Here is a 22,521-nt window from a genome sequence, read left to right on the forward strand (position 1 = left end):
TGTCCGTCTATCTGTGGATGAAATGTTATACTCAACTCCACCCGCGTGCCTAACTCACGCTGTACAGCCCTCCAAAAATGCGAGGTAAACTGCGTACCTCAATCAGAAATGATAGACACGGGCACACCGTGAAGATGGACAATCTCACGAATATAAATCTTTGCCAACCGCTTCGAGGAATAAGTAACTGCCACAGGAATGAAATGCGCTGACTTAGTCAGCCTGTCCACAATGACCCAAACTGCATCGAACTTCCTCTGAGTCCGTGGGAGTCCAACAACAAAGTCCATAGTGATACGCTCCCACTTCCACTCAAGAATATCTAACCTCTGAAGTAAACCACCAGGTCTCTCATGCTCACACTTTACCTCCTGGCAATTTAGGCACTGAGCTACATAGGAAACTATGTCCTTCTTCATTTGCCTCCACCAATAATGCTACCTCAAGTCCTGATACATCTTGGCGGCGCCCGGATGAATAGAATACTGGGAACTGTGGGACTCCTCAAGGATCAACTCACGAAGTCCATCCATATTAGGCACACAAATACGACCCTGCATCCTCAAAACTCCGTCATCTCCAACAGTAACCTGCTTGGCACCACTGTGCCGCACTGTGTCTCCAAGGACAGGTAAATGAGGATCGTCATCCTGCCGATCTTTGATACGCTCAAATAAAGAAGACCGAGCATTTGTACAAGCTAGAACACGGCTGGGCTCAGAAACATTGGACCTCACAAACTGGTTGGCCAAGGCCTGAACATCCAATGCAAGCGGTCTCTCACCAACTGGAATATATGCAAGGCTACCCATACTGACTGAGTTTCTACTCAAAGCATCGGCCACCACATTGGCCTTTTCGGGATGATACAATATGGTGATATCATAGTTTTTCAATAGCTCAAGCCACCTCCTCTGCCTAAAATTGAGTTCTTTCTGTTTGAACAAATACTGCAAGCTCCGATGATCAGTGAATACCTCACATGGCACGCCGTAAAGATAGTGCCTCCAAATCTTCTATGCGTTAATGATGGCTGCCAGCTCTAGATCATGAACATGGTAATTCTTCTCGTGAACCTTCAGTTGCCATGAAGCATATGCAATAACCTTGCCACCCTGCATCAATACCGCACCTAGACCAATACGAGATGCATCACAATATACTGTATAAGATCATGAACCTGTGGGTAACACCAATACCGGTGCCGTAGTCAAAGCAGTCTTGAGCTTCTGAAAGCTCGCTTCACACTCATCTAACCACCTGAATGGGGCACCCTTCTGGGTCAATCTGGTCACGGGGCTGCTATGGATGAAAACCCCTCCACAAATCGACGGTAATAGCCCGCCAAACCTAGAAAACTACGGATCTCTGTAGCTGATGTGGGTCTGGCCCAATTTCGGACTGCCTCAATCTTCTTAGGATCCACCTGAATACCCTCTTCTAATATAACCTGACCCAAGAAAGCAACTGAACTCAACCAAAACTCGCATTTTGAGAACTTAGCATATAACTGGATGTCTTTCAGAGTCTGAAGAACGATCCAAAAGTGCTGCTCATGCTCATCTCGACTGTGGGAGTAGATCAAGATATCATAAATAAACGCAAACATAAAGGAATCCAGGTAGGGTTTGAACACCCGGTTCATCAAATCCATGAATGCTGCCAGGGCATTTGTCAGCCCAAATGACATCACTAGAAACTCATAATGCCCATACCGAGTCCGAAAAGTTGTCTTAGGAACATCGGATGCCCTAATCCTCAACTGATGGTGGCCAGATCTCAAATCAATCTTTGAAAATACCTTGGCACCCTGAAGCTGATCAAATAAATCATCAATCCTCGGCAATGGATACTTGTTCTTGATGGTAACTTTGTTCAACTGTCGATAGTCTATACACATCCTCATCGATCCATCTTTCTTCTTCACAAACAACACAGGTGCACCCCAGGGCGAGACACTAGGTCTAATGAAGCCCTTATCAAGCAAATCTTGCAACTGCTCTTTCAATTCTTTCAACTCTGGTGGGGTCATGCGGTATGTCGGAATGGAAACAGGTTGAGTGGCTGGAGCCAAATCAATGCAGAAATCAATATCCTTGTCGGGTGGCATCCCCGGCAGGTCTGCAGGAAACACCTCTGGAAACTCACGAACAACCGGCACTGAATCCATGGAAGGAACCTCTGCACTACAATCGCGGACATAAGCCAAATAAGCTAGACACCCATTCTTGACCATATGCCGAGCCTTTACATAAGAGATAACCTTGCTAGCAGAATGGCCAAGATTCCCTCACCACTCTAATCAAGGCAACCCCTGCAAGGAAGAATGACCAAAGGCTCACAGGTGCAGACACACCAGATTTGGTGCACCAGCAGCCTTGTTGAGGTTTGAACTCAACTTGCGCATCGCCCGAATATCACCCGAGCCCTTGGGGCTCCAAACCAAACATGCACGCAAGTCTAAAAATATCATACATACCTGCTCACGTGATCAAATCACCAAAATAATACCTAAAACTCTAAATTTAGCACCAAATCAAATGAAATTCTCAAGAATACTTTAAAATTTCTATTTTCTCAACTGTCTCTGATCCTAACAGAGACTGTTACTCCATAACAGCAACTCCATCAGCAGCTTTGATGTTTTCTATTATTTCATTCGCCTCCTCTGTTGTCACTCCTTGCTTAAGTATAGCAGGCACTTTCTCTATAAGATCCTTGGCTTCCTTCAATCCTAGACTCGTGAATGCACGTACCTCTTTTATCACCTTGATTTTTGCAGCTGCATCGAATTTCTCCAGCTTGACATTAAATATTGTTTTCTCTACCTTCTTCTCCTCGACTTTTGCAGGTTCGCCACCTGCTCCTCCCATTTCACTCAAATCCATGCCTTCTACGAAAATTTGTTTCAGCTTCGGGTGTCTTAGCTTCTCCTGGAGTAACGGACTAATACGCCTACGCTCTTCAGAGGATAGAGTAGCAATTAGTTCAGCGAGCTGAATGATCTTGTCTGAAGGTGGAGGTCAAGGTCCATATGGATCAAAAACAGCAGGGTATTTGCATCTTTTGGGCTTGGCATTGGGATCTCTAGGATTAAAATCAGGTTGAAATGAACGAGATTATAGAGGCCCTGTGATTGCATGAAGATCTTTACATACACTTAAAGATCTAAAACGTGCGAGGAGCTTCATTCCTGGCATATCCCTGCAGAATGAATTAGAAGATGACGCTAACTTGAATGCAACTGTTCATTTATTTGTTGTGTTGATACGGGCTTTCTTTATGTTAAAGTATAAAGGGGTAGTTTACTCATTTCCTAGTTGACTGCTAGTTATTAAGTTAGTTAGGATTATTAGTTAATTAACCGATTAGCTAAGATTAGTGAGTTAGTTAGCTACACTATTTAAACTAACTTCCTAGTCTTGTGTAAGATAGAATCTTCATTCTTTTCAATATAGAAAGCTCCGTCTCTTCTTCTCTCTATACATAAACTCTATTCTTCATCTTCTTTATATCAATTGAATCCTCTTATTCGTTGAATTACATCATGGTATCAGAGCCGTACAAGCTCAAAGACTAAAGCTTGTAAATCGATCAAAGTTTTCACTGAAATTCTAGAGACAAATATGATTAGTGAAATTCAAGAATTCTGGGCACAGGACATCACAATACTCAAAATTCTGAAAACCCAAGTGTAGGATTAGATTGCAATCATCCGTTGTTCTTGTCACCAGCCGATGGAAGTAGAATTCAAATAATTTCATTTCAATTGACAGGGATTGAAAACTATTCAATCTGGAATAGGTCTATGAGGATTGCATTGTTAGGAAGAAATAAATTAGGCATGGTTGATGGTACATGCAAGAAGAAAAACTATCCTATAACAATGGAAAATCATTGGGAGAGAGTCAATGCAATTATTTTGTCTTGGATAATAAATTCTGCGGCTAAGGGGTTGCTAGGAGGAATTATGTATGCCTCTAATACCCAAGCTATTTGGGAAGATCTATTGGAAAGGTTTAATAAGGTTTTTGGGTCAAGAACCTTCAACTTACATAAAGAAATCACAACTCTAACTCAAGGGACTGCCTCATCTCTGTATATTTTTCAAGACTCAAAGATTTGTGGGAAGAGTTTGAGGCATTAGTGCCAGCTCCTGGGTATGATTGTGAAAAATCAAGAGATTTTGCGTTATATCTATAAAAAAATAAAATTGTATCAGTTCTTAATGGGGCTAAATAATTTATACTCACAGGCTGGGAGTCAGATTTTAATGTGAAGTCCCTTACCTACAGTGAATCAAGCATATGTAATGATAGTTAGTGATGAAAGTCAGAAATCAGTTGCAGCTGTGTCTGGTTTGTTAGGGGCTAATCCTACTGCAGTTTCTAGTAGTTATGATATGGCTATGTACTCAAGAAATGGTAATAGTCAGCCTCAAAGGTTCAAGAAGAATTACAATATTCAATGTGAGTTTTGTAAGCTTAAGGGGCATAACAAAGAAAACTACTACAAGATTGTGGGTTATCCTGCAAATTTCAAGTTCAAAAAGAAAGGTCCTGGGGTTCACTATCCTAACCATAGTGCAAATGCAGTCAATGTACTCACTGATACCTCTCAGACTAATCGGAGTAATATAGTGACACCTATGGCATTCAAATATGGAATGAACACAGATGTGGTAGAGCAGAATGCAAGTAACAGTCTCAATCAAAATTCAAGTGCATATGGGCTGTCACTAGAGAATGCTGCAAATCAATTAGGAAACTATACATTCACCAAGGACCAATATGACTAAATTGTACAGATATTAAACAATATTTCAATGCCTACATCAGACAATTATGAAGCAAACTTAACAGGTACTCCTAAAGCACTATTAGTTTCTGATGAACCTTATGAATGGATTATAGACACTGGAGCTACAAATCATATGGTTTATGATATTGACATGCTAAATAAATCCTCAATAACTGAAATTGAAAAACCAAAGAAAGTTTTCTTACCAAATGGTGATATAACACAAGTCACTCACATAGGTGCAAGTTCTTTATCAGATAAGAATACAATTACCAATGTATTTTATGTGCCACAATTTAAATTTAATCTACTATCTGTGTCTAAGTCTACTAAGGAGCTAAAATGTTCAGTAACTGTTTTCCCTGATTTTTGCTTCTTCCAAGATCTCTTCACTAGGAAGGTGAGGGAGATTGGTAAGGAAGAAGATGAACTCTACATCTTACTAAGACAAATAATGGAGAAGAATAAAAGGATTGCATTAGCAGCCTCAAAAGTTGAGTCAAATCTAGACAAGCAACTAGATGTGGATCTTTGGCATAAAAGACTTGGTCACATGTCTACTATAGTTTTACAGAAAATTTTACCTATTAGTCTACAATTCATTAGTGAAAAGGTTAGCAAATGCAATGTATGTCCTTGTGCTAAACAAACTAGGTTGCCTTTTCATTCTAGTAGCATTAAAAGTACTTACTGCTTTAACATGATACATACAGATTTGTGGGGACCTTACAAAGTGACTACATTTGATGGCAATAGATATTTTCTTACAATAGTTGATGATTACTCTAAAATGACTTGGATATTTCTACTTAAGCAAAAATCTGATGTGTTTCTCTCATTACAGCATTTCTTCAATTATGTTAAAAATCAATTTGATAAAACAATAAAAATTATAAGAACTGATAATGGCACAAAATTTATGAATTCAATGTGTGATAATCTGTTTAAGAACTTAGGGATTATTCATCACAGAACTTATGTTTATGTCCCTCAGCAGAATGGGGTAGCTGAGAGGAAACATAGACATATACTAGAAGTCATTAGAGCTCTTAGATTTCAAGCTCAAATTTCAATCAAATACCGGGGTCATTGTGTGTTAGCACCAGTCTATTTGATAAATAGGATGCCTAGTTCAGTCACAGGAAATATGACTCCTTATGAAAGACTATACCAGAAAAAACCTTCCCTAGAACATCTTAGGGTGTTAGGATCTTTATGTTTTGCAAAGATTGTACAAGAACATGATAAACTTATTCCAAGAGCCAATAAAGCTATACATATGGGATATTCAGAGGTCTAAAAAGGTTATATTCTATTTGATATTATTAATCAATCTTTCTTTGTTAGCAGAGATGAAACATTTAGGGAAGACATATTTCCTTTCAGTTATAGAAACAAAACTGCAGCACAGCCACTGTTTGTAGATCCTACTCTTCATACAGGGATAACACTGGATGTTATACCTGAGAGTAGTCTTACAAACACTACATCAGAACAACATAATCAAGACTATGAAGTATCTGCATCACAAGAATTATCAGGAACAGATACAAATATACCTTCTTCACCAATCAAAGATGTTCATTTATCCTCTCAAAAGTCAGAACAAATTGTGGTAGATCAACAAATACCTGAGAAGATTCAACCTCAACAAATGATTGTCAGAAAATCAACAAGAGACAAAAATCCACCAATATGGATGAGAGATTTTGTATCACTGAATATTCATAGAGATGAACCTTATGCAATAAACAAATATCTAGGATATGATCAACTATCATCCAAGTATCAAGCCTATATGAGTGCTTTCTCTTCTATTAATAGGCCTACAAGCTATTCAGAAGCAGTAAAAGACCATAGATGGGTGGAAGCAATGAATGAAGAAATAAAGGCACTTGAGAACAATAATACTTGGGATATTATTACACTGCAGAAGGTAAGAAACCTATAAGGTGTAAATGGATCTACAAGATCAAATGCAAAGCTACAGGTAAAATTGAAAGGTTTAAAGCTAGACTAGTAGAAAAGGGGTATAGTCTAAAAGAAGAGATTGATTACCAAGAAAAACATTTTCACCTGTGGTGGAAATGGTGACTGTTAGGACTATTTTGGCTCTAGCAGCAGCAAACCAGTGGCATATACACCAACTAGATGTGTATAAATGCCTTTCTCCAAGGAGATCTTCATGATGAAATTTACATGGATCTACCTCAAGAATTTTCAAGTCAGGGGGAGAATAAAGTAGTATGCAGACTAATCAAATCCTTATATGGGTTTAAATAAGCACCAAGGCAATGGAATGGAAAGTTTTCTGAATCTTTGTAAAAATTTCAGTTCAAACAAAGTCAATTTGATTATTCTCTATTTATCAAAAGGACAAGTGAGGGAAGTGCAATGATATTCGTCTATGTTGATGATATGTTAATTACAGGAGATAGTTTGAAGCTAATTGAAGAAACTAAACAGTCCCTGCAGAAAGCCTTCAAGATGAAAGATCTGGGAGAATTAAAGTATTTTTTAAGTATTGAATTTGCAAGGTCTAAATATGGGATCATTATGCATCAAAGAAAATATGCACTAGAACTTATATCTGAAGCTGGATTATCAACAGCTAAGCCTGCAGTAACCCCTATAGACACCAACATGAAGCTCATATAAAAATTGTATGATGAACAAGTTGGAAAGGGTATCAAATCAGAAGAAGATCCTCTCACTGATCAGCAAGTTTATCAAAGACTCATTGGAAAACTGTTATATCTAACAGTAACAAGACCTGACATATCTTTTGGTGTTCAAACACTAAGCCAATTCCTTCAACAACCTAAGAAGTCTCATATGGATGCAGCATTGAGGATTGTAAGATATATAAAAAATCAGTCAAATCAAGGAATACTTTTGTCTAGCAAATCTAGCAACATTATTACTGCATATTGTGATGCAGATTGGGCTTCTTGCCCTCTTACCAGAAGGTCTGTAACATGCTTTCTAATTAAGATTGGTGATTCTCTAGTTTCAAGGAAATCTAAGAAATAAACTACAGTATCTAAGAGCTCAGCAGAAGCTGAATACAGAAGCCTAGCAACTAGTGTAGCAAAGTTGATTTGGCTCATTGGATTACTGAAAGAAGTGGATGCAGACATCAAACTGCCAGTTGAGATATACTGTGACAGTAAAGCAGCTATTCAAATAGCTGCAAACTCTGTTTATCATGAAAGGACCAAACACATAGAAATAGATTGCCACTTTATAAGAGAAAGAATTCAACAAGGTTTGATAACTACCAAGTACATTGCAACAAAAGAGCAGCCTATTGATCTTCTTACAAAAGGACTTAGTAAAGTTCAACATGAATATCTAAACTGCAAACTAGGTGTCTTAAACATCTTCACACCACCTAACTTGAGGGGGAGTGTTAAAGTATAAAGGGGTAGTTTAGTCATTTCCTAGTTGACTGTTAGTTATTAAGTTAGTTAGGATTATTAGTTAATTAACTGATTAGCTAAGATTAGTGAGTTAGTTAGCTAGACTATTTAAACTAACTTCTTAGCCTTGTGTAAGATAGAATTTTCATTCTTTTCAATATAGAAAGCTCCGTCTCTTCTTCTCTCTATACACAGACTTTGTTCTTCATATTCTTTCATATCAATTGAATCCTCTTCTTCGTTGAATTACATCACTTTATTTGATTGCTCTTAAGCTCTTACCCTGAAAAGGAAAATAGACATCCAGTTAGTCCTCATGGAATGGAAACAGGATAGATCATATGTTCTTTAAAACATGCAACACGCATATGGTCACAAGCCGTGAGTACTCCATATGTATGTGCACAAGGTGGTGAAAATTCTTTACTGAATAATTTAGTTGGTGCAGTCACCACCAAAACTTTCTTGACATTTGATAAGCTGTTCTGCAGCAAGAACTTGATTTCAGATTAAACTAAATTATAAATACACGTATAATGTGATACAAGGTCAAACAATCAGTATTATACAGATCGACACTTATTATTTACTCGGAAAGGAGTAAAGAACCTTATGTAAAGATGGACCGTTACAACTGCAAACACTAAGTTTGTGAAATTTACAATCCTCAAGAGTCAATCTCCCTGAACATCCACATACACCCAAACGGCATCTCCGAATTACTCTGAACAAAATTATGCCATCAAAAGTTTTAATATCACATTGTACTCTTTAACAAGTAATTTGATCACTAATTTATTAGTTAAACATGAGAAATATCTCCTTTTCCTCTCTTTGCATTATCTAAATCGTTCTACCAACATTGTCACTGTATTTACATATCTAAGAACATTCATAAGCTTCGGCCAAGTTTCAATATGTGTCCCAAGCCAATTCATCTTCCACATCACACCGAAGTTTAAACTTCTGGATACTGGATTCAACAAAAAAACAACTTGGTGGAGGATTATATATTGGTAATATACTTTTTTTTCAATGAAGTAAACTATGGTAATTTCCTTTAACTAAAAGAAACAAAAAAAAGCTCGTACAAAAAGTGTATACAAAACAAAACCAAAATATAGATTCAGTATACATAGCAGCATTATTGAGTGTTTAGAAAACACATACAAAGGTTTCTGACAGTAATTTATTAATCCTGAGGTGAATCCACAATTTAAATACGCACCACTTAACTAATAAAAAAAATTCTTTTAATTCTATATATATATATATACTCCTAGTTCGAGGCAGTGTCACCACTTATATGTTAGATCTGCTTCAATGCTATATATAAACATACACACACGAAATATATATATATATAGAGAGAGAGTTCGAGGTAGTCCCACTGCTTATGTGTTAGATCCGCCTCCATTTATCATTATAAAATCATTTTTTTAAAACTGGTAATTTGCACGCACCTCGACTAATTTATACGGGATACCTACGATATCCCACCAACAATATCTATCCACCAAGGTTTGGATAAATGAAAAGAAATCATCTAGTGTTTTTTAATTGAACCCGAGAATTGTAACCCACTTGCTTGACCACTAGACCACACTTTTAAGTGCAACACTCAATATAGTTATATCATATCGTATATCTTATTATAATGTAAAATACATGCAGTTATAATGTATAAATAAATATCTGACCTTTTTCAGCAAACATCGATGCAGCAACATTTGATATAATTACCAAAAAGGGCCATCTTCATTTCTCAATATTTCATCGTTTACAAAGTGCATTTTCTAGCTTACAGAAGGTTTATATAAAATAGCCATTGGGGATTATTTGACCGCCTATAGTCGCACCAAGCTAGCAAAGTCTCCTAATATAACAGTGAAAATCTAGCCGCAAGGAAAAAATTCAAAACCCTGACTCATACCATGCAGGAGTAATGAAGTTGCCCTAAGCTGAAACGACGTACCTCTTTTCATCATTAATAATCATCTAGTCTCAGCCGTTAGAGCTTTTACTGAAGTCGCCCATGCTTAGGGCGACATTGCCAGAGTTTTATGATTATGGTGTCCAGTTCAGTCTGCGCTCATATCGACTATTCTACCGGATACCCGCTACTTCCATCAAAACAGGTACTAGGTAACTGTACTACCAAGGCTTAGGAAAATATCACCTCGTGTTAGAAAATTCATTTTTTTTCCATCCAATATATTGAAATGGGGCAAAATTGACCCAATTTTTGGGTAAAAACTCTCGTAACAAACAGGTAAGGAACTAACAGTTTGCATTAATTCAATAAAGCAAGTTGTAGCACACTAGACATTTCAATCTCCGACTAAATAAATTACAAATAATATAACGTTCCAGCTTTACAATACTATACTGATAGAAACTTCTAAAACAATATAATGCTTCAAAATTCGTAAAGAGATGAACAATGAACTAACAAGAAAAAAAAAAGAAGCGAAACGCACCTGAAAGTCGTCGGTGGTGGCGAAAAGAAAATTAAGAAGTACTCTCTCCGTTTCACTTTATGTGAACCTATTACTTTTTGGTTCGTTCCAAAAAGAATGACCTCTTTCTAAATTTGAAAATAATTTTGCTTAAACTTACAATTTTACCTTTAATAAGAAGTTTTTAAACCGCACAAATATTCTGATCCCCTTTTTGATTTGTTTAGGATCACAAATTTCAAAAGTCTTCATATATTTTTAAACTCCGTGCCCAGTCAAACATGTTGCATAAATTGAAACGGAGGAGTACTTACTGCCGGAATGATGGGGGCTTGATTACTTAGTCGGGAATTGGCGAATGACTACATTAAGTACGTATAACTATAAAATAACCCCCAAACTTTATATGAAAGTAGCACGTAGCTACTTGAATTTGTTTTTACGATTGTTTAAGTACTTGAATTTTTCCTTTTATTTTTCGTTTGCCTCATTCTTACCATTTCTGCTCTGATCCATGTAAACAAATTTTACCAAGAAAATAAAAACAAATGATCAAAGAGAAAGAAACGAGAGGGGGGAACAAGGAAAAAGTAAAATAAAAAGAAGAGAAGATGAAAAAAATATTTTCACGTTTCAGTATATGATACCACGATTTTTAACAAATGAAAACTTTGAAGCTTGTAGCGTTAACGGTTAAACATATCATAAAATTTATGCTCTTATAATTCTTTTAAAATTTATGATTTTAGACATGACATAATATTTGTAATACTGTATAAGCGTTTCATTAAAATAAAATAAAAACTTTGGAAGTTAAATTAGTTTCAAATATAAAAATATATCATTGACATTTTGCAATGAAAAAAAGTTTCAGAAAACTTTGAAACAAATACAAGTTTTCTAGGCATTTTTTCTGGATTTTCAAGTCGTGGAGTCAAACAAACATTAATGTGTATTTTTATGAAGCCCCACCAAGCCAATAAGTTCGTCGTTAGTTTTGGGGTATTTGACACAAAATAACGGTAAAAACTTTTTTAGGTTCCAATGGGTTAATGAAAGTAATTTTAAAATAACTTCAATAGGTTAGGGGTAATTTTAATAATTTACCTTTGTTTATATAGGACGAATCTATCTTGGACCGTAAAATAGTGTTACGATTTGATCGAAATTTTAATTTTCCAAACTCTGAAAGGAGAATATGTCATCCCAATCAATTTAATTGGTATGCCCTCGACTTACGCATGCCTCTTAGAAAGAGTAACATAAGCTAGTTGATTTATGATCAATTTCATAATAAGTCACATAAAGAGAAATTTTTATTTGTACCTCGTAAAAACAATGTGAATCCATTCACCGATTTCTTTAAAAATGACTAATTTAAGATATATTGCATTACCAACTTCTTATAGATGTTAAAAGAGGCCATCATATCTCTAATCATAGATGAAGATAATAAAATGCTTACGAGTTACGACCCTCTTAACATGGAAGAAGTTCAAAAAGACTAATGTTCTTTGAATCATTCGAAGAAAATCACAATTGACTTAGTTAGGTCTTGCCAGATAATTGCTTTTTTTCACAACAAACTGCTCTCCTCCGAGGATTTGAGAGCTTCCCTTCTCGCTAATTAAACATTATAAATTACTTTTTGATAGGTGAAAAACAAATTTAGAGAAGAAATTTAGCTTTTCTCAAGCAAATGAAACAGAATGATACTCCTAACCTTTTCCTACAAATTATCTTCTTCCAAAATATTATATTCCCATAACTTAAATATCTTAGTAAAGTAAGGACCCGTTCCTTTTGCAGAATAATGTCACGTCCTTAGTTTTCAACTAATCGCACGTGCGACACTTGACAACTTGCTCACGTTCTTGCTATGCTAAGTCAGCCTTGCTACGCTAAAGATTGCTAAGGGAATGTTAGAACACTAGAGAATTGCCAAAGGAAGCTTTTGTATTAGAGTTTGGTGAGTTACAAATGATGCTCCCTATTTATGGGATAGTGCGTAAATAATAATTGTTCCATAAATCCTTCCATATTTACAAATAAGTACACCCTCTAGAATTTTCTACATGATTAGAACATTCCAAGGCTTTCCTAAAGAGTCTTCCTACCAAGTCCATAAATATCTAGAGTTTTCCCAAGGAAATTCTCCATAGTTCTAGAATATTCCACCATGAGCTAGTCCCTAAGTTATGTAACCCTTCCATATAGCAAAAATATATATGCCAAGTGGCACCTACGCTGCATGATGATGTGGCGGGCAATGACACTCTCCCCCACCCAATTTTGTGTCGCCCTCGGTACAAAGCCTCGACACGTACGTGCGCACCTCGCCTTGGCTTCGCCTAAGATCTTTGTCCATTAGCCATGTACTCTATGGAGCAGTTCGCCTTCCTATGTCACAAGGTACTGGTCACCTTTCTTCTTTCCCCATTTGTACTTTGGACGACTAGCAATGATGACCTTGATCCTTCGCCCATCGGATGCCTCTCCTTGCCCTTGGCCTGAATCTCCCCATGACTCAATCAAGTCTAGCAGCTTCTGAAACATCGGGTCCATGCTTCCACTCCCTATTCGACTGCCCTCCGTGGTCACAACCTTGCTAGAAAACTTAACCCCTCTTCTTGGTGCATCGTCCAAGTCTGATAGGCGTGCCATCACTTTGTAACACGCCATCATCTTCAACTATGTCCTCCAAAATTTTCTTACTGCCACCATGCTCCATTTGCATGGAGCCAAGATAGACTTTGGAATCCCCTACTTTCGGCTTAGATTCTAAGTACATCCCCCCAATACAGGCGGTCCCTCCTTGTGATGACCCATCCTTATATTTTAGAACCTAATTCTGTGTTTTGAGATCTCAAAAACCTCATTTTAGCATTCCTCGATTTGCATACGCAGTCCGAGTGCTCTTCCGGAAGGCTATATGTTAAAAGCTGATAAAAATAAGAATTTTTACCTTAAAAATTAATTTAAGTAGACTTTCGTCAATATTTTAAGCAAACAGACCCGGATCCATATTTTGAAGGTCCCGGTGGGTCCGTATCATAATGTGTGACCTGGGCATATGCTCGAAATTAAATTCGGAGGTCCCTAGCCCGAGTTATTGGTTATTGTTGAAAATTGAAAGTTTGAAAGATTTATGATATTTAAGAATCGACTGATGTTTGGATTTATTGATACCGGGTCCGTATTTTAGTTTCGGTTCCCGGTACAGATCCACTATAATATTTATGACTTGTCTATCAAATTTGGTGAGAAACAGAGTTGATTTGGCGTGATTCGAACGTTCGATTGTGCAAATCCTTTGATTTGGTGTCCGATTTGTAGTCTTAGGCATTATTTTGGTTTTTTGATCATATGATGTTTTACGAGTTGTGTGCATGTTTGGTTTGGAGCCCCGAGGGCTTGGGTGAGTTTCGGATAGGCTACAAGGTGAATTGGACTTAGAAAAATCTGGTGTTTTACTGCAGCTGGTGTTCTGGTGCATTGTGCTTCACGATCACGAAGCCATTCTCGCGATCATGAAGGGGATCTGGGTTGGGAGAGGATTGTTTTTCACTATGCGAACGTGATACCATGGTCGCGAACGCGGAGCATTAGGGGGTTTGCTCTAAGCGAACGTGACCCGTCATACGCGAACGCGTAGCTTTAGCTAGACTGGGCAAGGGGCTTAAGGTGACTCTATGCGAACGTGAAGGTGAGATGGGCTATACCTTCGCGAACGCGTGGTGTCTCCCGCCATCGCGTAAGGCACTAGGGCTCTGCTCTTCGCGAACGCGTCAGTGTTCACACGAACGCGATGAATACCGACTCCTAGTGAAAAAATAATCCCAATTACGGGATTCTTGCCATTCTTTCAAAAATTTCAAAACTAAAAGACCTAAAGGCGAGTCTTCCATATGATTTTCTTCCCAATTCGTTGGTAAGTGATTCTAACCTGCTTTAATTCAATTACCCATTACAGTTTTATAGGTTTTCAACCTAAAATCTTTGTTTTTCATGGTGGAAATTGGGGGTTTGGGTAGAATTAAGGATTTTTGCATAATTGGAATTTAGACCTCGAATTGAGGTCGGATTTCGAAATAAATTAGATAATCGGGCTTGGGGGTGAATGGGTGAATGAATTTTGGTCTGAAGCTCGAGTTTTGACTAAGCGGGTCCGGGATCAATTTTTGACTTTTTGGGGGAAAGTTTGGGGAATCTAAATTTATGCATTGTAATTGATTTTTAGCAATATTTGATATTATTGAGTAATTTGTGGATAGATACGTGTGGTTTGGAGGTGGATACTAGAGGAAAAGCGGTAATTGAGCATTGAGTGACCTTTGAAGCGAGGTAAGTGTTGTGTCTAACCTTGACTTGAGGGGAATTAGGAACCCTCGTACTATTTGCTATGTGAAATTCATATGAGCAGCGTATATGTGAGGTGACGAGTATTTATGCGCCGCTAATTTATTTGTTTTCCCTATTTCTCCCATTTTCCTTATATTTCCTATTTCCCTGTCTTAATTGTTTGATACTCTACTTGTGTTCCCATGCCTAATTGCTACGTGTTAGACATTGTTTCCTCCGGTTAATGATATTAGTTCTTCCATAGTTTCATTACCTCCTGTTATTTGCTTAAGCTGGTTTACCGGTATATTTTTATTGTAGATTCTGAATTGGTCTCACTGTGTAGTATTACTTATGTGGATTTTCATGGTGTACAAGTTTCCCGTTTGTTTCGGTTTGGAGTTTAAGTATTGTGAACGGTTTCTGTGATTTAAATTGTAAAATTTCTATACATACTAAGTAATTAATATTGATATGGTAGGTGGAATAAGGGTGAATTTATACTGTATAGTAGAAATGGGTTACACGCCGTAACATGTGTAATAAGAGTGGATTGTTTGGTGGAATAAGGGTGAACTATGATTGTGTTATTGTGATATGGTGGGATCGGTTTGCGCGCCGCAACAACCTATGTGTTTATGTTTCCCTGATATGTGTTAGCCTTACGGTATTCTCTTTTGCACTTAAGGATCGGTAATTTCTGAACAATGTTGATATATCTCCGGGAGTTGTTGTACTTTTTGCAATTTAATGCTTTCTTCTATTCTGCATTTCCTATTCTGTAATTATTATATATACTGCATGCAGGTTGTAGTGTTCGTGACCCGCCTTAGCCTCGTCACTACTTCGTTGAGGTTTGGCTCGGCTCTTACCAGTACATGGGGTCGGTTGTACTGATACCACACTCTGCACTTCCTGTGCAGATTTTGGTGTTGGTCCGAGCTAATAGTGAGGTTAGCTACTGGATTCATCCGACATGGGACCCAAAGTAGATCTGCCGGCATCCACAGACTCTGGAGTCCCCTTCTAGCCATTGTATTTTACTGTTTCTTTCCTTTCGAAAACAGTTATATTTCTTTCAGAAATTTACTTGTAGAAAAGTTTTAGAAGTTCGTGAATTGTAACTACAGATCCGGGTAGTGTGTGTGTGTGTATATATATAAATTGTGACTCCAGATCCGGGTAGTAGTATATATACATTGAGGCTATTATATATTTCCGCACTTATTTTTAAACTCGTTTTAGCTTATTTGCTGTTATTTACTGAAATGTATAAGAAGTGGCTTAATGATGCTCTAACGTTGGCTTGCCTAGCAAGTGAATTGTTAGGTGCCATCACGGTCCCGACGGTGGGAATTCCGTGTCCTAATAGGTTGGTATCAGAGCACTAGGTTGCCTAGGTCTCATAATTCACGAGCGAGCTTAGTAGAGTCTGGGGGATCGGTACAGAGACGTCTGTACTTATCTCCCTGAGGATATGAAGTTTAGGAACACATTTCACTTATATTCTTCTTTGTCGTGTGATTTTGTTTCCTCAATACTATTTGAACTCTTTTACTCTTATTCTCTCACAGATGGCGAGAACACGTGCCGCTTCTAGAGCTGAGCAGCAGCCAGAGCCTCCAGTAGCAGCTCCTACGAGAGGCAGATCTCGAGGTCGTGCCAGAGGTCGAGGTAGGGGCAGGGCTCAACCTAGAGCCCGAGAAGCGGAGCCTCAGGTAGAGTTTGACGAGAAGGTTCTAGCCCAGACTATTCTTGCCGGACCAGCTCAGGTTTCGGAGGGGTTCATTTCCACCCCATTGCTTCATGACGCTTTGGTCCGTTTGGCGGGCCTTATGGAGAGTGTGGCCCAAACTGACGTATTTCCCATGGCACCAGCCATCTCTCAGGTTGGAGGAGGAGCCCAAACTCCTGCTACTCACATTTCGGAGCATATGGCTCCCCAATATCAGACTCCAGCCGCTCATCCAGTCGGAGTAGTTCAGCTGGTTGTTGCGGCACAGACCGGTGATGGGTCAGCTATGTCTTCTGAGGCTCTGTGGAGATTGAACAGGTTTACCAAGCTCTTCCCAGTTTACTTTAGTAGTGCTACTTCAGAGGATCCCCAAGAGTATCTTGAAGCTGTCATGAGGTGCTAGGAAACATGGGTATAGTGGAGAGCAACACGGTCGACTTTGCTGCATTCCAGATGACTGGTTCCGCCAAGAAATGGTGGAGGGATTATTTGTTGACCAGACCAACTGGGTCACCTGCTCTTACTTGGGACCAATTCTCTCAGCTATTCCTAGAGAAGTTTCTGCCTATCACATTGAGAGAGGAGCATCGCTGTTAGTTCGAGCGTCTCCAACAGGGCAGTATGACTGTTACTTAGTATGAGACTCATTTTGTGGATTTGGACCATCATGCTCTTCTTCTACTTCCCACCGAGAGAGAGAGAAAGGGTACGGAGGGTTATTGACGGACTTGCTCATCCTATCAGATTGCATATGGATAAGGAGACTGGGACTGAGATTGTTTTTCAGGTGGCTACCAATGTCGCCAGGCGAGTCGAGATGGTTCTTGCACAAGGAATTCAGGGGTCTGACATGAGACCTCGTCATTTCGGTGGGTTCAGCGGTGCCTCATCTGGAGGCAGGGGTACTTTTGGTAGGGGCCATCCTCCCAGGCCGTTTCATTCAGCGTTTTAGGCATCCCATAGTGCTTCAGGGAGTCATGGTCCTTATGTGACTCATTCTGGACAGCCAGCCTTCAGTGCACCACCAACTCCTATCAGTGCACCTCCTATTCAGAGTTATTACCGTGGGCATCCGGCCCGTTCGGGTCAGTCTTAGTTTCCACAGCCACAGTACCAGGATGGATGTTTCGAGTGTGGTGGTTATGGACATATCAGGAGGACCGTTCCGAGATTATTGGGCGTCCCGTAACAACATCAGGGTTCTCGTGCCATGGTTATGGCACCAGTTGCTGCACCGCCTGCTCAGCCAGCCAGAGGTAGGGGTCAGGCAGCTAGAGGTAGAGGCCACACTGTTAGAGATAGAGGTCAGGCCATTAGAGGTAGAGGCCAGCCAGCCAAAGACCTTCCTAGGGACGTGGTTTGGAGTGGTGGGCCCCAATCCCGATGTTATGCTTTTTCATCCAAGCCTGAGGCTGAGTAATCGGATACTGTTATTATAGGTACTGTTTCAGTTTACAGTAGAGATGCTTCAGTTCTATTTGATCTGGGATCTACTTACTCCTATGTGTCATCCTGTTTTGCTTCATATTTGGTTGTGCCTCGTGATTCTTTGAGTGCTCCTGTGTATGTATCCACACATGTATGGGATGCTATTATTGTAGATCGTGTTTATCGTTAGTGTGTGGCCACCATTAGTGGTCTTGAGACTCGTGTAGATCTTTTACTTCTCGATATGATCGATTTTGATGTCATTTTAGGTATGGATTGGTTGTCACCTTATCATGCTATATTGGATTGTCATGCCAAGACGGTGACCTTAGACTTGCCAGGGTTGCCTGGATTAGAGTGGAGAGGGACTCCTGGCCATTCTACCAGCAGGTTTATCTCTTATATGAAGTCTTGGCGAATGGTCGAGAAGGGGTGTCAAGCATATTTAGCTTATGTCCGCGATTCCAGTGCGGAGGTTCCTTTCATGGATCCAGTGCCAGATGTTTGTAAGTTTCCAGAGGTTTTTCCTGCAGACCTGCCGGGGATTCCACCTAATAAGGATATTGATTTTTGTATTGACTTGGCTTCGGGCACCCAACCCATTTCCATTCCTCCATACCGTATGGCCCCGCCAGAGTTGAAAGAATTGAAGGAACAGTTACAAGTTTTGCTTGATAAGGGCTACATTAGACCAAGTATCTCGCCCTGGGGTGCACCTATGTTGTTTGTGAAGAATAAATATGGATCGATAAGGATGTGTATAGATTATCGGCAGTTGAACAAAGTCACCATCAAGAAAAAGTATCCATTGCCGAGGATTGATAATTTATTTGATCAGCTTCAGGGTGCCAAGGTGTTTTTGAAGATTGATTTGACATCTACCTACCATCAGTTGAGGATTAGGGCATCCGATGTCCCTAAGATAGCTTTTCGGACTCGGTGCAGGCAATATGAGTTTCTGGTGATGTTATTTGGGTTGACAAATGCCCCAACAACATTCATGGATTTGATGAACCGAGTGTTCAAGCCTTATTTGGACTCCTTTGTGATCGTGTTTATTGATGATATCTTGATCTACTCCCGCAGTCGAGAGGAGCATGAGCAGCATCTCAGGATTGTACTTCAGACTCTGAGAGTCAGCCAGTTGGATGCTACATTTTCAAAGTGCAAGTTTTGGTTGGATTCAGTCGCTTTCTTGGGGCACATTGTATCAACAAAGGGCATTCAGGTAGATCCTAAAACGATTGAGGCAGTTCAGAACTGTCCTAGACTCACTTCAGCTACGGAGATCAGGAGTTTCTTGGATTTGGCGGGCTATTACAGTCGATTTGTGGAGGGGTTTTCATCTATAACAGCCCTGTTGACCAGGTTGACCCAGAAGGGTGCCCCGTTCAGATGGTTAGATGAGTGTGAGGCGAGATTTCAGAAGCTCAAGACTGCTTTGACTACAACGTCGGTGTTGGTGTTGCCCACAGGTTCAGGAGCTTATATGGTATATTGTGATGCATCCCATGTTGGGATCGGTGCAGTATTGATGCAGGAGGGCAGGGTGATTGTGTATACGTCGCGATAGTTGAAGGTTCATGAGAAGAATTACCCTGTCCATGACTTAGAGTTGGTAGTTATTGTTCATGCGCTGAAGATTTGGAGGCACTATTTTTACGGCGTGTCATGTGAGGTCTTCACGGATCATCGAAGCCTTCAGTATTTGTTCAAGCAAAAGGATATCAATTTGAGGCAGATGAGGTGGTTGGAGCTATTGAAAGACTATGATATCAACATCTTATATCATCTCGGGAAGGCCAATGTGGTGGCCGACGCATTGAGTAGAAAGGCAGCGAGTATGGGCAGCCTTGAGTTCATTCTAGTCGGTGAGAGGCCGCTTGCATTAGATGTTTAGACTTTGTCCAACCAGTTTGTGAGGTTGGGTATTTCACAGCCCATCCGTGTTCTAGCTTGTACAGTAGCTCGATCTTCCTTGTTTGAGCGTATCAGAGATTGGCAGTATGACGACCCTCATTTGTTAGTCCTTAGGGACACAGTGAGGCACGGTGGTTCCAAACAGGTTACTATTGGAGAGGATGGAGTCTTGAGGATGCAGGGTCGTGTTTGTGTGCCTAATGTGGATGGACTTCATATGTTGATTCTTGAGGAGGACCACAGTTCCCGGTATTCTATTCACCTGGGCGCCGCCAAGATATATTAGGACTTGCGGCAGCATTATTAGTGGAGGAGGATGAATAAGGATATAGTTGCTTATGTAGCTCGGTGCCTGAATTGTCAGCAAGTGAAGTATGAGCATCAAAGACCCGGTGGTTTTCTTCAGCAGATAGAGATTCCTGAGTGGAAGTGGGAGCGTATCACTATGGACTTTGTTGTTGGACTCCCACGGACTCAGCGTAAGTTCAATGCTGTTTGGGTCATTGTGGACATGCTCACTTAGTCAGCACATTTCATTCCTATGGCAGTTACCTATTCTTCGAAACAGTTGGCAGATATTTACATCTGCGAGATCGTCCGTCTTCACGGTGTGCTAGTTTCTATCATTTCTGATCGAGGTACGTAGTTCACCTCGCATTTTTGGAGGGCAGTACAGCGTGAGTTAGGCAGGCGGGTTGAGTTGAGCACAGCGTTTCATCCTCAAACGGATGGACAGTTCGAGCGCACTATTTAGATCTTGGAGGATATGCTCCGTGCATGTGTTATAGACTTCGGAGGATCGTGGGATCAGTTCTTGCCCATTGCATAGTTCGCCTACAACAACAGCTACCAGTTGAGCATTCAGATGGCTCCCTATGAGGCGTTATACGGTAGGCGGTGCCGGTCTCCAGTTGGGTGGTTCGAGCCGGGGGAGGCTCGGTTGTTGGGTACAGATCTAGTACATGTTGCCTTGGATAAGTTCAAGATTATTTAGGATTGACTTTGCACAGCTCAGTCTAGGAAGAAGAGCTATGCCGACCGTAGAGTTCGTGATGTTGCATTCATGGTCGGGGAGAGAGTGTTGCTCTAAGTATCACCCATGAAGGGTGTCATGAGGTTCGGAAAGAAGGGCAAGCTGAGCCCTAGGTATATTGGACCTTTTCAGATTCTCGAAAGAGTGGGAGAGGTGGCTTACAAGCTTGCGTTGCCACCAGGGTTATCAGCAGTTCATTCGGTGTTCCATGTGTCCATGCTCCGGAAGTATCACGATGATCCGTCCCACGTGTTAGATTTTAGCTCTCATCAGTTGGACAATGATTTGACTTACGAGGAGGAGCCGATGGCTATTCTAGCCCGACAGGTTCGACAGCCGAGGTCTAAGAGTTATCCTTCAGTTCGACTGCAATGGAGAATTGAGGCAACTACTTAGGAGTCCGAGTCAGATATGTGGAGTAGATATCCACACCTTTTCACCAGTTCAGGTACTTTTCTATGTCCGTTCGAGGACGAACGGTTATTTTAGAGGTGGAGAATGTGATGACCCGATATGTCATATAATATTTTAGAACCTAATTTTGTGTTTCGAAGTCTCAAAAACCTCATTTTAGCCTTCCTCGATTTGCATGCGCAGTCCGGGTGTTCTTCCGGAAGGCTTATATGTTAAAAACTGATAAAAATAAGAACTTTTGCCTTAAAAATTCATTTAAGTTGACTTATGTCAACGTTTTGAGCAAACGAACCCGGATCTGTGTTTTGACAGTCCCTGTGGGTTCGTATCGTAATTTGGGACCTGGTTGTATTCCCGAAATCGAATTCGGAAGTCCTTAGCCCGAGTTATTGGTTTTTGTTGAAAATTGAAAGTTTGAAAGATTTATGATATTTAAGAATCGACTGATGTTTGGATTTATTGATATCGGGTCCGTATTTTGGTTCCGGAGCCCGGTACTGGTCCACTATAATATTTATGACTTATCTATCGAATTTGGAGAGAAACGAAGTAGATTTGACGTGATTCGGACGTTCGGTTGTGAAAATAGAAGTTTTAAAGTCTTCTTGAAAATTTCCTTTGATTTGGTGTTAGATTTGTAGTTCTAGGTGTTATTTTGGTGTTTTGATCACGCGAGCGAGTTCGTATGATGTTTTAAGACTTGTGTGCATGTTTGGTTTGGAGCCCCGAGGGTTCGGGTGAGTTTCGGATAGGCTACGTGGTGAATTGGACTCAGAAAAATCTGGTGTTTTGATGCAGCTGGTGTTCTGGTGCGTTGGGCTTCGCGATCGCGAAGCCATTCTCGCGATCACGAAGGGGATCTGGGTTGCGGGAGGATTGTTTTTCACTACGCGAATGCGAGAATATGGTTGCGAACGCGGAGCATTGGGGGGTTTGCTCTACGCAAACGCGACCCGTCATATGCGAACG

At 40.0% G+C, this 22,521-nt stretch overlaps 1 pseudogene; it reads right to left on the reverse strand.

Annotated features, from left to right (window-relative positions):
• Positions 1 to 2,606: 2,606 nt before the first annotated feature.
• LOC107789824 (large ribosomal subunit protein bL12c-like) lies at positions 2,607 to 3,191 on the reverse strand (annotated as a pseudogene).
• Between the last annotated feature and the right edge of the window lie 19,330 nt (positions 3,192 to 22,521).

This window comes from Nicotiana tabacum, chromosome 21 (assembly GCF_000715075.1).
Source record: "Nicotiana tabacum cultivar K326 chromosome 21, ASM71507v2, whole genome shotgun sequence".
Taxonomy (NCBI): domain Eukaryota; kingdom Viridiplantae; phylum Streptophyta; class Magnoliopsida; order Solanales; family Solanaceae; genus Nicotiana; species Nicotiana tabacum.